The sequence below is a fragment of the Tursiops truncatus genome, chromosome 17 (genome assembly GCF_011762595.2).
Source record: "Tursiops truncatus isolate mTurTru1 chromosome 17, mTurTru1.mat.Y, whole genome shotgun sequence".
Classification (NCBI taxonomy): Eukaryota; Metazoa; Chordata; class Mammalia; order Artiodactyla; family Delphinidae; genus Tursiops; species Tursiops truncatus.
This window is the reverse complement of record NC_047050.1, coordinates 3605939-3621695: the sequence shown is the minus strand read 5'-3', so window position 1 is coordinate 3621695 and position 15757 is coordinate 3605939. Positions and strand designations below refer to the sequence as shown.

The following is a 15757-nucleotide window of genomic DNA, read 5'->3' as shown; positions in this document are numbered from 1 at the left end:
GCTGCCGTGTGAATAAGTAGCTGTACGTGTTCCTAAAACTCTTGCGATGGATGCTTTGAAACAAGAGCAGGCAGGAGTGAGACCTGGTGTGACCTCCTCTCAGGAACCAAACGGATGCATTTTATCTGACCATCCTCTCTACCATCAATTTATAAACTCCCAAACTGGAGGATCTCAACCCCGTAACGCCTCTGGAATTTTGATTATAGTTCTTTCTTAGCCTTGAAACAAACTTAGAGTGAATGTAATCGAGTCCCTTAACCTTACAGACGAGAAAAAGACTGGCTGATAAAACAGCATCTTCGTGCAAAGCGTTTGCACTTCTTACACCAGCTGGCTATGCTGCTTGTCTTACAGCTTACTGCTCCATGAAACTGCTTCGAGGGGTCACAGAAATAAACCACATCTTACATATTAAAGACCGGTCACCTTACCCAGTAAATTCCTTTTGGAGGTCTGCCCTTTACTGGAGGAAAGTTATTAAAGTAAAAAGTATACAGTCAGTACCTTAGTAATTAGTGAAATAACAAGAAATGCAATCCCTTACTAAGGAGAATGTTTTCACTTAACACTTCTCTTTTTAGTTCACCGGGGAACTTAAGGTAATGGTCTAGGAATATCTTAAGTCTCTCCTCCGTTTCATCTTCCATTGCTGGCATCTCTAGAGCATCATCGAGGGGTAGAGCATTCTTCTTGAAAGCAAAGTGCAGAAATTTGAGATGCTTAATTCAGAACGCTCCTCAACGGGTGACTATTTGGGAATTTGAAAAAGCCTCACCAGTAGGAATTGCTGGTGATATTGGGAAAGTGACTTTTTTTTCATACATTTCCTCTTAAGTAGCAAGTTAGTTGACTTTGGTAAGGATGGGTAGTAGTTAAACGTGCGTTAAAATAACTAAAGATCTAATATGAACTCCCTGAATATAAAGCAAAATGCCCTGACTTCATTGTCATACGGACAGTAAAAAAAACATGTGTAGCCATCGTATTTACAAATCATTCAAGTGGTCAAGAAGAGAAATTAGATATCACTAAATTCCATAATCCATGTAACTAAGGAGGGTGAGGGTTCAAATTGGCTTTGACCTGAATCTCTCTTTCTTAAGGAAACTGGAGGGAGACACATTGCATTTGGGGGGGGTCACCCAAATTCTAGTCACATGAGAGCTGTACTTAGTCCATTTCCAGCCACATGGCCGCTCGAGCTGAAAGGAGGAAGATCTGGGGGCAAGGAGTGGAAGGACCCTCTAGAAACAAACTAATAGAATCGTCCGGTATGATATCACTTTCTCTTAACAGTGTACTTGGGGGATAGAAATTCCTGGGCTCCGGAAAGGAAGAGAAGCCTCAGAACAGCGTGTAGATGCTGTTGCCATGGAGACCCACAAGGATTTCAGACTTGGCCCGAAAGCTGGGATTTTAATTCCAGGGAGAGGACTGGAGAAGAAAGAAAGAGGGAGCTGGTACTCAGCCAGCTCCTCAAGACCCAGATGTGTCAAAAGGCTGGCCAGCCTGAGAGGCAGACAAGAAAATTCTGTGTCCTCGTCCCAGGAAGCAGCAAGGAAACTTTCAGTCTCCAGGTACTTTGTATTAAAAAAATGACTTGCAAGAAATCAAAACCTCGGACTATACCCTGTGCAGATGTGAATTTATACCGCCCAAAGGGAGCAGGAACCACACTCAAGAGCTAAACATGAAGATTGGTCCAGGACAGTGAAATCTTGAGACCCTCCCCCCCCGCAAAAACACATGAAAAGCCGTTCCGTAGGAAAATGCGCACAACACGTGGCATTATGGGTCCTCCATGGAGAGGACAGTCCTTGCCGACAGCAAATCAAAATTCAAAGTGACGCGAACGAAACTCCGCACGCAAACACCACTGAAGCTACATGAGGAAGCACCGTGGAAGACAGATGGGCAGACTCGACACAGGAAGAACCAGCACTCAAGAATTAGAGGAAGTGGAAAAACCTGAAAGACACCACTAAAAAAAGATACATTTAAACTTGCGTGGATTAACAAGAGAACATAAGCAATAACAAAAGGCAGGACAGCATTTTCAAAGATCAAGAATATTTGAAAAAAAACAAATATGAAAGGTAGGAATTCAAAAAATGATTCTTTGGATTTCTAGATTCAGCATGGCGACACAGAGAGCTGGAAAGAGAGGCACACCCACCCTGACAACAAGAAAACCGCTGGACAAACTGCAAATTAATTACTTTCCTCGTCCCCCTTAGAGAACTAAGGTCACAGAGCAAATAGCTAACTGGAAATCTTCAAAGAGGCAAGTGCTTGTAGCGAGAAACAGGACCCATGCTTCTCCTTACCTGGCGCAGGTGTTGTCAGAGGCCGTAGAGCCAATAAGAAGATTCAGCTGGATACTTGGAATAACGCGCTAAAAGCTGAGTGCGGAGGCTGAGGGAGACCTGGAGACCCTGGAGACAGCAGACGGAGCAGGGTGGCAGCTCTACAAGAAATGTTAAAAACAAGTTCTTCAGTCAGAAGGAATGCAATATAGGTCAGAAACTTGGATTTACACAAAGAAATGAAAAGTATTAGAAATGGACCATACGGGGTGGGACGAATTGGGAGATTGGGATTGACATATATACACCACTACGTATAAAGTAGATAACTAATAAGAACCTGCTGTGGAGCACAGGGAACTCCACTCCACTTCGCTGTACGGTAGAAACTAACACAACATTGTAAAACAACTATATGCCCCCCCAAAAAAAAGAGAAATGGAAAATACGAAGTTAAAATAAAATATTTTTTCTCACTTTAATTGCTCGAAAGATAATTGAATGTTTAAGAAAACAATATATTCTTCATTGATAGTTTAAATAAAAGTAGAATATAACAGAAACAAATTTGGGCAAAACCCCAAATACTGGGGGGAAATGGTTCTAAGAGGAAGTCTCAACCAAAATTGAAAATTATTTTGAACTGAATAAACATTAAGACACAACACATCAAACTGTGAGATGCAGCTAAAACAGTGCTCAGAGGAAATTCATAGCACTAAAAGCTTATATTAAGGATGAACAAAGATCTGATCTAAATTTTCACCTTAAGAAATTAGAAAATGAAAAGTAAATTAAACCCAAAGCAAGTAGAAGGGATAAAAGAATAATGATGAAGACAGAAATCAATGAAGCTAAAAACAGAAAAACAGGGGACTTCCCTGGTGCTGCAGTGGTTGAGAATCCACCTGACAATGCAGGGGACACGTGTTTGATCCCTGGTCAGGGAAGATCCCACATGCCACAGAGCAGCAAAGTCCATGCACCACAACTACTGAGCCTGTGCTCTAGAGTCCATGAGCCACAACTACTGAGCCCGTGTGCCACAACTACTGAAGCCCATGTGCCTAGAGCCCATGCTCCACAACAAGAGAAGCCACCACTATGAGAAGCCCACGCACCACAATGAAGAGTAGCCCCTGCTCGCCACATCCAGAGAAAGGCTGCACAGCAATGAAGACCCAATGCAGCCAAAAATTTAAAAAAATTTTAAAGAAATTTTTTTAAAAAACAGAAAAACAATAGAGAAAACCAATGAAACCAAAGACTGATTCTTTGAAAAAACTCAGTAAAATTGGTAAACCTCTAGTGAGTCTGACCAAGAAAAAAAAAGAGAGAGAAGACATAGATAACAATACCAGGAATGAAAGAGGGAACTTCCCTCTCGACCTCACGGACACTAAAAGGATAACAGGAGAATAAAACAAACAACTGTAGACTCATAAATTTGGCAACTTAAGTGAAATAGACCAGTTCCTTGAAAGATATAAACTACCAAAATTCACTGAAAAAGAAATAGAGTCTGAATAGTGCTATATTTATTAAAGAAATCGAATTTGTAATTGAAAACCTTCCCACACAGGAAACCCCAAGCATAAATGGCTTCTGGTGAATTCCACCATCATTTAGGGAAAAAAAATAATGCCAAATCTACCCAATCTCCTCCAGGGGAAAAAAAAAAAAAGTAGGAAACAATTTCTAAGTCATTTTATGAGGACAAAATTAAGCTAATATTAAAACCAGACAAAGATATTACAAGAAAAGAAAATTGCAAACCACTATGCTTTGTGAGTCTAGATATAAATTTCTTCAAAAAAACTTCAGAAAATTGAATCCAGAAATATATACAAAAGACCGACCTAAATAGACATTTCTCCAAAGAAGATATACAGACTGCCAACAAACACATGAAAGAATGCTCAACATCATTAATCATTAGAGAAATGCAAATCAAAACTACAATGAGATATCTCACACCAGTCAGAATGGCCATCATCAAAATATCTAGAAACAGTAAATGCTGGAGAGGGTGTGGAGAAAAGGGAACACTCTTGCACTGCTGGTGGGAATGTGAATTGGTTCAGCCACTATGGAGAACAGTATGGAGGTTCCTTAAAAAACTACAAACAGAACTACCATATGACCCAGCAATCCCACTACTGGGCATATACCCTGAGAAAACCAAAATTCAAAAAGAGTTATGTACCAAAATGTTCATTGCAGCTCTACTCACAATAGCCCGGAGATGGAAACAACCTAAGTGTCCATCATCGGATGAATGGATAAAGATGTGGCACATATATACAATGGAATATTGCTCAGCCATAAAAAGAAACGAAATTGAGCTATTTGTAATCAGGTGGATAGACCTAGAGTCTGTCATACAGAGTGAAGTAAGTCAGAAAGAGAGAGACAAATACCGTATGCTAACACATATATATGGAATTTAAGAAAAAAAATGTCATGAAAAACCTAGGGGTGAAACAGGAATAAAGACACAGACCTCCTAGAGAACGGACTTGAGGTTATGGGGAGGGGGAAGGGTGAGCTGTGACAGGGCAAGAGAGAGTCATGGGCATATACACACTAACAAATGTAGTAAGGTAGATAGCTAGTGGGAAGCAGCCGCATGGCACAGGGATATCGGCTCTGTGCTTTGTGACCGCCTGGAGGGGTGGGATATGGAGGGTGGGAGGGAGGGAGACGCAAGAGGGAAGAGATATGGGGACATATGTATATGTACAACTGATTCACTTTGCTATAAAACAGAAACTAACACACCATTATAAAGCAATTATACCCCAATAAAGATGTTAAAAAAATAATTAAAAAAATAAAAGCACTAAAAAAAAAAAAGACTATACATGCCAATCAAGCAGGATTCATCCCAGGAATACAAGGCTTGTTCAACATATTTTAAAATCAATTAGTGTAATTCATGATATTAAGAGACTGAAGAAGAAAAACCATATAGATATCTTGGTAGCTTCCAAAAACAGCATTTGACAAAATTCAACATCTATTTGTGATAAAAAAAACTCTCAGCAAACTAGAAATAGAAAAGAAGTTCCTTAACCTTATGGAAAGCATTTACATATTACATAAAAACTGCAACTAACCTCAATGGTAAAAAAAAAAAAAAAAAAAAAAGAATGTTTTCCCTCTAAGATGGGAACAAAGACAGGATATCTTCCCTCACCACTCTTGTTCCGTATCAATATCTTGTTCGAAGACTAGAACTTCTGCTGGAAGTTTTTACAATAGGCAGGAAAAAGAAAAGGCATACAAATAGGAAAGAAAGAAATAAAACTGCCTCTATTCTCAGATGACATGACGGTCTTGATGAAAATCCCAATCTACAAAATCATCTCTTAGAACTAAAAAGTGAATTTAACAAGATCACAGGATACATGGCGTATATATAAAAGTCAGTCATCTTCCTATATACAATAAACAATTGGAATTTAAAATTCCAAAAACAATACCATTTACAATAGCACTAAAAATGAAATGCTTAGGTGTAGATCTAATAAAAGAGTCTGTATGCTAAAAATTACAAACACTAATGAAAGAAATGAAAGAAGATCTAAATAAAGAGATCTACCATATTCATGGATTGAAAGACTCAGTATTTTAAGATACCCATCTTGTCAACTGATAAATAGATTCAGTACAGTCCAAATCAAAATTCCAGCAAGTTTTTGTAAATTTAGACAAGTTAATTTTAAAATTTAGATGGAAAGTCAAAGGAAAAAGAAAAGCCAAAACAACTCTGAAAAAGAAGTACAAAGTTGAGGACTCACTCTACCTGACTTCAAATTTTATGATAAAGCTAGTTATCCAGACAGTATGATATTGGTGAAAGAGTGTGTGCGTTTCACAATGGAACAGAATAAAAAGCCCAGAAACAGACCCACAGTTCACTTTTGGCAAAAGTACAAAGGCAATTCAATGAAGAAAGTTTTATCTTTCCAACAAATGTTTCTGGAACAACTGAGTATCCATGTGCAAAAAAGTCAAAAAAAAAGAACCTTACAATTATACCCCAATTAAAGATATATGTAATTTTCATTAAAAAATTTTTTAAAAAAGAACCTTGACACATACCTCATACCGTGTACCAAAATTAACCCAGAATAAATCATTGACCTAATTCTAAATCTGAAAGTTTAAAATTTCTAGAAGAAACAGAGAAGAAAATCTGTGTGAACTTGGGTATGGTGACAAGTTTTTAGATGTGATTCTAAAGACATGAGTCATAATAGAAAATTTGATAAATTGTACCCTTAAAATTTTTGAAACTTTTGCCCTGTTAAGAGAATGAAAAGTCAAGCCACAGACTTGGAGAAAAATAATTATGTATCCTATATCTGATAAAAGTCTCATATCCATGTAGAATATATAAAGAACTCTTAAAGCTCAACAATAAGAAACAACCCCCCTTTCAAAATGAGCAAAATACATGAAAAGATACTTCTCCAAAGATAATACACAGATGGCAAAAAAGCATATGAAATGATGCATTAACAAAGTTAAATCAGGGAACTCCTTGGCGGTCCAGTGGTTAGGACTCCGCACTCTCACTGCCAAGGGGCCGGGTTCGATCCCTGGTCAGGGAACTAAGATCCCGCATGCTGCATGGTGAGGCAAAAAAAAAAAAAGTTAAATTAAAATCACAAATTGGGACCACTACGTACCTGGGATGGCTAAAATTTAAAAACTAACCATGCAAGACTGGTGAAGATGCAGAGCAACAGGAACCCTCATTCACGGTTGGTGGGAACACAAATGATGCAGCCATTTTGGAAGTTTAACAATTTCTTACAGCGTTAAATACATGCTTACCACATGGACCCAGAAATCCCACGCCTAGGTATTTGCCCAAGTGCACTGAAGACGTGTGTTCTCCTCAAAACCTCTGTGCAAATGTTTCTAACAGCTTTACTCACATCCTCAAACTGGAAACAAACCAAATGTGCTTCGACAGGTGGCTGGATAAACAAACTGTGTCTGTGCACACACCAGAACACTACTCGGACACACAGGACAAACTGTCAGCTCATGCAACAAGGATAAACCTTAAATAAATTTTTCTAAATGAAAGAAGCTGGTCCTGAAAGACTTAATCCTGTAAGATTTCATGTATATGACATTCTGACAAAACGGTGCAGACATACATCACACCAGTGGTTTCCAGGAGTCAAAGGGAGAAGGATTGATTAACTGAAGGGGCTACACAGGGACTGCTAGGGGAGCACTGAACACAAGTCTCCTTGGAAAATGGCAGATCAAGATGACAAAATATTAATAAATGTTCTCCCCATTGATGGGCTTGATCTAAGGGAAGTACATGTGAAATATTGCACCCAGCAAATAGGAAATATTTCTCTGGTTCAAGCATACATGAGATATTAGGAAAGTTAAACATAAACACACATTAAGTCAAAAGGAAATTCAATACATATTTTTTAAATTATATACTGACCACATTGTCGGATCAAAATTCAGTAACAATAAAAATCAGTAACAAAAAGGTTGCCAATGTCCCCCCCAACACACATACTTTTCTTTAGAAACTACAAAGCACACTTCTAAATAATTCATGGATCAAAGGAGAAATCATACGAAAAATTACTAAATATTTAGATTTAAGTGAGGGTGAAAGTGATATATATTTTTTCCATCATCACATTTGCACATACACACACATATAAATGTGTTATATAAATATAAATACATACTTTTAAATATGTAAATATATATATATATGCACACATACACACACACACACACACACACACAAATAAGATGATGGAAAATAAGAGAGAAAGGACAAGAAATGTAGAAAAAACAGAGGATAAGTTCAAGAGTGCTAACATCTGAATAATAGTTTTTCCATAAAGACATAAAAAATAGTGACAGTTTTATCCTAGAAATAATTATAGAAATTTCCCTACTACTGAACAAAATGAGTTTCCAAACTGAATGGGCTTACTAAGTTCCCAGGACAATAAAAGAAAAAGACCCACACCAAGGCAGGTAATAGAGACAGATAAAAATTACATATATTTCAGAAACTGTTAAGAATCCCATGAAATGATCAGGAATAATATGCACCCCTCTCAGGAAGCTGCCGAAGAATGCAGTCTATCAAAACAATAGCATAGCCAGAGCGGTAAAAACCAGATGCGGGAACCAGTGGCAGAACTTTGGAGAAAGTCCCCTTTGCCTTTCTCTGGTGTTCAAGCCACTGGTCCCTGGCATAACAGTGAAGAGAAATCCCTGGACAGGATCCCCAGAGCAGGCCTAGAGCACAAGAAGTAAAGATTGGAGGAAGCAGACAGAGGATTCTAGGAGGGTTATCTCTGAGAAAGAGATAAAATCAATCAAATACCTGATGTGTGTGGCCAGTGAGAAGAGATTTAAACTTACGGAGGAGACCTTGGGAAGGAAAGAAGGATAAGAAAGTAGAAAACCAAGGAAAACAAAAATCAAAAGCCTATTATTAACTTGAGGGAGGAAAAAGATTGCGAAACAGGAAATGTAATCACAGTATACTGCATAGCTCTTCTGTGAATAATACTTATATATCCATACAATAGTGTAAACACTGAGTATCGATTTAATGTAAAATGGTGACATTGACTCTCTAGGAGGACAGAAGGAGAGGAAGGATATGGGAGCACCTGTTATCTTTCACAGCAGGAGGTCAGTAGATAATAAACTGAAACACCAAGCAATGAGAATACATCACGTTAATTAGAAATAAAGAGATAAACACAAAGGAAACTGTTTAAAAAGTTGAAAGCTAGTTGCCCTTGTGGACTGCGAACAGGGATGGGGATAGTGGGAAGGGAATGCTTCTTGTATTAAAATTCTTGGTGATACTTGAAGCTAAATACATGTAATACTCTGTGGGCTACCACAAAAATCAATATTCAGAGAGAATGTACATGCTTAAGTATAAATACTAGGAAAAAGGGAAATGAACAAGCTAAGCATACAACTCTAGGAGTTCCTAAAAGAACACAGTTAACCCAAAGAAAGGAAAATGAAATAAATAATGGAACATGATGAACTAAGGAAATTAAAGAAAAGAGAGATCGATAGAAGCAAAGACTGAATCTTTGCAACAAACCAATAAAACAGATTTTACTCTTTCCATGAAAAAACAGGTCATAAAAGACACAGTAAAACTTTAAGACATCATAAAAGAATACTCCAAACAACTTTATGGCAATAAACCTGACAACTTAAATGGAGTGGAAAATACGAATTGCCAAAATTAACTCAAAAAGAAATTGGAAATATGAATAGACATAAAACATTAAAGAAGCTGAATGAGTCGTCAATGTCAGAAAATCTCCAGGTCTAAGCAGTTTTAAAGGCGAGTTTCACCACAACTTTGAGGAATAGATAATTCCTATCTTTACATTAACCCACTCAAGAAAACAGAAAAAGAATGAAGACTAAACTCTTTTTTTTGACATTTATAAACCTTGATATCAAAAACAGATGGAATAGGGCTTCCCCGGTGGTACAGTGGTTGGGAGTCACCCTGCCGATGCAGGGGACACGGGTTCGTGCCCCGGTCCGGGAAGATCCCACATGCCGCGGAGCGGCTGGGCCCGTGAGCCATGGCTGCTGAGCCTGCGCGGCCAGAGCCTGTGCTCCGCAACGGGAGAGGCCACAACAGTGAGAGGCCCGCGTACCAAAAAAAAAAAAAAAAAAAAAAAAACAGATGGACTAGCATGAGAAAGGAAGCTTGTCGGCTGATCTCAGTTTTATGTTGTGGTAGTTGCAATAGTACTAATGGATAAAATCTACTGAGAACTTTATACGTGTCAGGTGCTGTTATAATGGCATTTTGGTTGTTTCTGTATTGAGATATAATTGATATATATACAAAGAACTGCACATATTTATGAATAAAATTTGATGAGTTTGGACATATGCAAACACCATGATACCATCACCACAATCAAGGTAATAAACACATCCATCACCTTCCAGTTTTCTTGTATCCCTTTGTTGTTGTTTTTTAATTTTGTGTGTGTATGTATGTGCGGTAAGAACACAACATGAGTATTGCCCTCTTAACAAATTCTGAACGCACACAGTACAGGTACCAGGTTGTACAGCAGATTCTAGAACTCATAGAGCATAACTGCAACTATACCCACAAAATAACTCCCGCTTCCCCTGCTCTAAGGGTATTATAAGTACTAACTTATTTAAAAACAGCCTTATCTAGAGGGTACTATTATTATGCCTATTTTATCAGTCAGGATACTAAGGCACAGGTAGTTAAGTAACTTGCGTGTGGCATGGACTCAAGCAGTCCTCCAGAGTTCTGTAGCAGTGAAGCTCAGTGCAGACCATCAGTGGAGGACAACCCTAGTTCCACCTGATCATTTGAGGACATAGAACTGATACAGTGCAGGTGCACAGCTGGACCAGGGTAAAAATACTAGCCAACAGAATAAAACAAGAATAAGAAATATTACCAAGTGCTGAAAAGGAAACACAAGTATTTTTATTTATAGACAATATAACTGTCTACATAAAAATCCAAGAGGATCTATAGACAACCTATTAGAACTAATGAGTTCTTCAGCAAGATTGCTGAATAAAAGTTCATGATTTACTAAATACCTACAAAAATCTATCAGGAACGTCACCTTTCAAAAATCTCATTCAAAGTTCAACCAAAATTGCAAGGTACCCATAAAGAAATCTAAAAAAGGATGTATAAGATATGTATTAAGAAAATTTACAGTACTTTCTTGAAGGCTTTTACAGAAGACCTAAGTAAATACGAAAAATGCTATGTTCATGAACAGGAAAGCTCAACATCGTAACCATGATAATTTCCCCCAAATAGATCTATAAATGTAGTGTTATTCTAATCATGATACTAACCACATTTTTCAAAGACAACTCTAGTAACTCATTTGAAGATGCACTTTTGGAGAGTAAGGTGAAGGGAGAAGAAGGAAAATTCCCTACCAAATACTGACGTATCGTAAAGCTATAATAAATTTTTAAAAGTGTAGAGTTCATGAAAGAATACACAAATAAACTTGGAAAAGAATAGAGGGACTAGAAGCATACCGTTGTATATACGGGAACTTGGTATATAATGGGAATTGCACTGCAAATCTAATCAAAAGCTTTATTCAATATATTGTTTCAGGAAATGGCTTAGCCAATTCCTACCTCATTTTCTACTCAAAGGAATCCTAATAAAGATCTAGATGGGAAAAGGCAAGACTATGAAAACTTTTAGAACATAATATGTGAGAATACACATCCCTGGCATCGAGGTAGGGAAAGTTTTTCAAAACAAGATGAAACTCGTCAACCATAAAAAAGAAAGATTAGTAAAACTGACAAAGTTAAAATAAAATCTTCCATATGAAGAAAGACACCATAAACATTGTTATGAGACAAATTACAGACTGGGAGAAAATATCTGACTTGTGTACAATGGACAAAGCATTACAGTCAACCCTCACTATGTGAAGATTCCATGTGTGTGAATTCACCGACTTGCTAATATTTATTAGGAACCCGCACATCCATACTTGTGGTGCCTTCGTAGCCATTCCAGCCGTGCACAGAGAAGTGAACATTTTGACTAATCTGACACGTACATTCCCAGCAGAGGCCAAACAAGGCTACATTCTGCCTTCTTGTTTCAACACTCATGCAGGACATGAGTCCGTTTTGAAGTCTATTTAGTGCCATATTTTCTCATTTTTGTGACTTTTGTTGGTGAACTCATGATTTTAAATGTCTCCCAAGCTGAAGTGCTATCTAGTGTCCTAGGTGCAAAAAGGCTGTGATGTGACTTAAGGAGAAAGCATATGTATATGTATTAGAGAAGCTTTGTTCAGGCATGAGTTATGGGGCTGTTGCTTGTGAGCTCAATATTAATGAAGCAACAATATAAATGAGGTGCCTTTAAACAAAAACACATATAAAACAAGGTTATGTATTGATCTGCTGACAGAAATATAGCAGCCAAAGGCTCACAAGAACCTGACCCCCTATTTCCTCTAGAAGCAATGGTTCTGTATTTGCTAATTCGGTGTTCGCGGTGACTTTCTAGAACAATGAGAATAATGAGAATTGACCATACTTTCATGAGTATAAAGATCCACAAATCAAAAGGGGAAGAGAAACAACTTGACAGAAACATGGCAAAGCAGACAAAGAATCAGGACACAGAAGACACCAGGAGGCCAGTAAGTATGAAAAGATGCCCAGGCTTCTCCATTCATAAGGAAAATGCAAAATAAAACCACAGGCTGTCTTGTCACAGCTATCAAATTAGCAAAAACAATACTAATGTTGATAGAGGAGAGAACAGAACTCTCAAACAGGCATTGTTGTGGGAATTGTGACTTTGATTAATATGGAGAGCAATGTGGCGATTTCTACTACGGTTGATAATATGCAATTCCTATGACCCAACAAATCCACTTCTAGGTAGACAGCTTAGAGATAACCATTGGTATTGAGTTCAAAAAAATGAAGTGTCTAAATGGGCATCGATACGGCAATGGGTAAGTAAACTCTGTGTCATGCATTAGGGAAAGTCAATAAACTAGATGTACGTATATCAATATAAACAAATCTCAAAAACATTTTGCAGACTGAAAACATTATAAAAAATATGTATTACAACAATTACATAAATTTTTAAAGCACATATTGTTTACAGGTACACAAAAACCTATATAAGAATGATGCAATAATACACATTATTTCAAAGAGGAAGGAAATAGTACTGGGGATCAATAATAATATATAATATTAATACTAAAATCTTTACTTATAGTATAAACACATTCAGTTAATCTTCAAAATAGTCCTATGAAGTAGGTATCACTACCTTATAATATTTATGTTATAAACATCATAGTATTTCAGATGAGAAAACTGAGGCATAATTAAGCAACATACCAGGAAGTCCTCCTAACTGCAATGTTAAAACAGGTACAATATAAGTCTCAGGATCTTCCTCGGGTTTTTGAGTTTGTAAAATCTAACTGAACAACTGGCTCACGTGCCTGGTGAGAGCTGGGCCTCCATGGCCCTTGCTTCTCTCAAAGAGGAACCTTGACAGATGCCACGGCTGGGCACACAGGCTGTCAGACACATGGGTCCTTCCTCGATTTTACTAATTCATGATAACCTGAGACAACACCAATGAGACATCATTTTATACCCTTTTATGCCCTTCAGAAGCGGAACCCTAGAGCTCCTCTGATGAATCTGGTCAAGATGTCCTTCCCCTTTTCATTCCAGTCTTTTATTTCAAATACTTTATTTACTCAGCGACTTTTGGTGTGAGTCAGACTGGCAAATGCAGAATAACTTCGGCAGTCAGTTCCGGTATTTGGGTGATATATGGAATTTGATCTATACAGGGCTGGAACCACAGAAGTGGAAGAGACACAGCCCCTCATTCTACAAAGTGGCTTCCGCAGTACCACATTCAGCGTCAAAACTAGAACCCTACCCCATTTTCTCAAAAATATTAACTCAGAAAAATAAGCTTTAGAACATTGAGAGCTGCTAGCAGTAAAAGCTGTTCGGAACACTTGTGTGCAGTTTGATTTCCTCCATGTGGATAACCCTGAAAGCATAAAAACAACAGCAGGATGCTTGCAAGGTACCAAGCTAACCGCTCACACAGCTGCAGCCTGTCACTGAGTAGCTTATGTGGGGACCAGAAGTGTGGAATTGCACACAGAGAACTCTCCCTCGTTATGAGCACTAATGGAAACCAAAATTAGTTTGTCCTGTTTTTCCTCCTTCCAAATGAAGCATGTTAAAATCCTCATCTCTATTAAGAAACATCTTCAAAAAAAAGAAAAAGAAAGTTGCAAGGACGTGAATGTACTGTTCCGTGAGTATTTTCTTACTTACCGTGACACGTTTATACTCTGACCCACCCTTACAAGTGACCCAGCAAAACTCTACATCTCAAATCCCACACAAAAAAGGAGAAAACAACACTCTAAGATGCACGTAACGGCCTCTAGCGTATCTTAGCTGACTCAGCGGTGCTATTCCAACACATATGATTTTTTAAAAGCCTGATGATCCATGGATACTTCCTTTACACCATGCGAACGTGCCCATAAGCAAGTATGAACACTGCACTGGCTCTCATGAAAATCTCATTCTAAACCCCATTAAAATGGAGAGTAGTAGGGACTGGGGTTCTAGTTACTAAACATAAACGACAAGCCCTTCCATGTGATAATTTCTTAATAAACTACATTTTTAAAGTCAGAACACTATAATTTGGAATGTACTTACATATTTTTTTCACTGAACATAAAAGCTTGAAAATACATGAATCTTAAGAACAATAAAGTAAATTGAGAAACCTAGCTTAGTAAAAGTGTAAGAAAAATATATTTGCGCTCTGATTCAAATTCTAATACTTTTTGATTGATATAAAAAAAATGGCCACTAGTATTTTTGGAGCCTGAGCAGCTCATACAATAAAAATGAAATAGGGAGAGTTTTTCCTTCCTTTTGTTGTCCCTCTTGGCTCAAACTTCTTATAAAAATACACATCCCTTCCCCATCGGATGTTAACTTTGCGTCATGGAGAAAACGGGGACCATCACGCAGGGGGACCTCACCTTCCAACCACCACAGAGCAAGGCACGTGCTTCTGTACCATCCGGAGTGCTCCACCTAGTGCTCTCAGCGAAATACTCCATCGAAGGCCCGGTGCCTTTCCACTTCTGAGTTCCATTTACAGCCTAGGTCCACTGTTCTCTTCCTTTGTCGTATCAAACATGCTCTAGATGGGCTTCCCTGGTGGCACAGTGGTTGAGAGTCCGCCTGCCGATGCAGGGGACGCGGGTTCGTGCCCCGGTCCGGGAAGATCCCACATGCCGCGGAGCGGCCGGGCCCGTGAGCCATGGCCGCTGAGCCTGCGCGTCCAGAGCCTGTACTCCGCAACGGGAGAGGCCACAACAGTGAGAGGCCCGCGTACCGCAAAAAAACAAAAAACAAAAAACAAAAAAAAAAACAACGTAGTAGTCACACAATTATACCATATGCTGGTACTGATATGCTGTGCCTGAAATATTTTTAATATTTAAATATTTTAAAATTAAGTCACGCAAGTGAAAAGATTATTTGGCAAAGCCAGTAGTTTCCCTCAAATAAATCATTGTAAACAGATTGAGCACAACAGCTCCTCCAGAAAAAGTTCTTCTTTTAAATATGGGGATGAGAGCTTAAAACAAGGCACCACAGAGCAAAAGGGATGCAGACCATAAGAGTACAGGGGCTGGACCACATCCCGGGGTGGAATCCGGGCTCTGCCATTCTCTCGCTGTTTGACGAGATGGGGAGGGGCAAGTTATTCAGCCCCCTCACCCTGTATCACCTCCCAATCTCATTCCTCTCCC

General features: G+C 38.4%; 1 protein-coding gene across 1 annotated transcript in view; it reads right to left on the bottom strand.

Annotated features, from left to right (window-relative positions):
- LOC101317476 (RP1 axonemal microtubule associated) overlaps positions 1-15757 on the bottom strand; it is a 303982-nt gene that overhangs the window by 236211 nt on the left and 52014 nt on the right. Inside the window, 1 exon segment of the mRNA XM_073794757.1 lies at positions 2331-2470. The gene's annotated coding sequence lies outside the window, so the exon portion shown is untranslated.